Here is a 1,038-nt window from a genome sequence, read left to right as displayed (position 1 = left end):
CTCAAAAATGGGGTCCATTAGGAACCTGCCTTCCTGTAAGACTATCTACCACTAAGCTAAAGGCACCGCAATTAATTCATTTCTTCACACCACTCATGTAATGAATACATTCAAATGAGATAATGCATCACAAAGGAGACACATTTAACCTGTCTTGAAGTCCCGTCAGCCTTGGATTTCTCTCTCTCTTATAGTTTCATCAGTTGAATAACTGAAAATCTTTCGACTCTCTTTACCTGTCTATGTTTCATCTACTTTGAATGTGTGTGTCCACAAACAGACTTGCACATGAATGTTCACTGCAGCGTTACTCAAAATAACCAAAAACTAGACACAATCCAAATGCCCATTAACAGGGGAAGGGATAAACAAACTGTGGCCTATTTGTACAATGGAATACTGCTCACCAAAAAACAGCACAAGCGAGTGCTGTGTGCAGCAACATGGATGATTCCCACAGACATGATGTGGAGTGAAAGAAACCAGACCCAAAAAGTGCAAACTGTGTGACACCAGTTCTAGGAAACGCAAGATCAGGCGAAATTGATTTGTGGTTACAAGTCAGAATAGTGGTTATCACCACAGAGGGAGCTGACTGGAAGGACATTTTCTAGGATGATGAAAATATTCTATGTCTTGATCAGCCTTGTTGTCACAAGGGTGTATATTCTTGTAAAAAAAAAAAAAAAGTCACCAGATGTACATTTAAGATTTATTCATTTTACTCTATGTAAATTAAAACTCAATAAAGAACTTCTAAAATTGACTCATGATGTCATTTAACTTGAATTGTATCCTCCCCTCCAACCTACCAGACATCCGAAGCCTCTAGCAGTCTGCTTAAAATAAACTTTTGCCAGCACTTTGGGACTGTTGGCTTCTCCACCAGACTGTAAACTCCCAGCTCACCATGGGGTCCTCAGATGTTCGCTGGATGGATGGGTGGATAGATGGATGGGTGGATGGATGGATGGGTGGATGGATGGATGGATGGATGGGTGGGTGGATGGGTGGATGGGTGGATGGATGGGTGGGTGG

Source organism: Cebus imitator, unplaced genomic scaffold (assembly GCF_001604975.1).
Source record: "Cebus imitator isolate Cc_AM_T3 unplaced genomic scaffold, Cebus_imitator-1.0 Scaffold21, whole genome shotgun sequence".
NCBI lineage: Eukaryota > Metazoa > Chordata > Mammalia > Primates > Cebidae > Cebus > Cebus imitator.
This window is presented reverse-complemented; position numbering follows the sequence as displayed.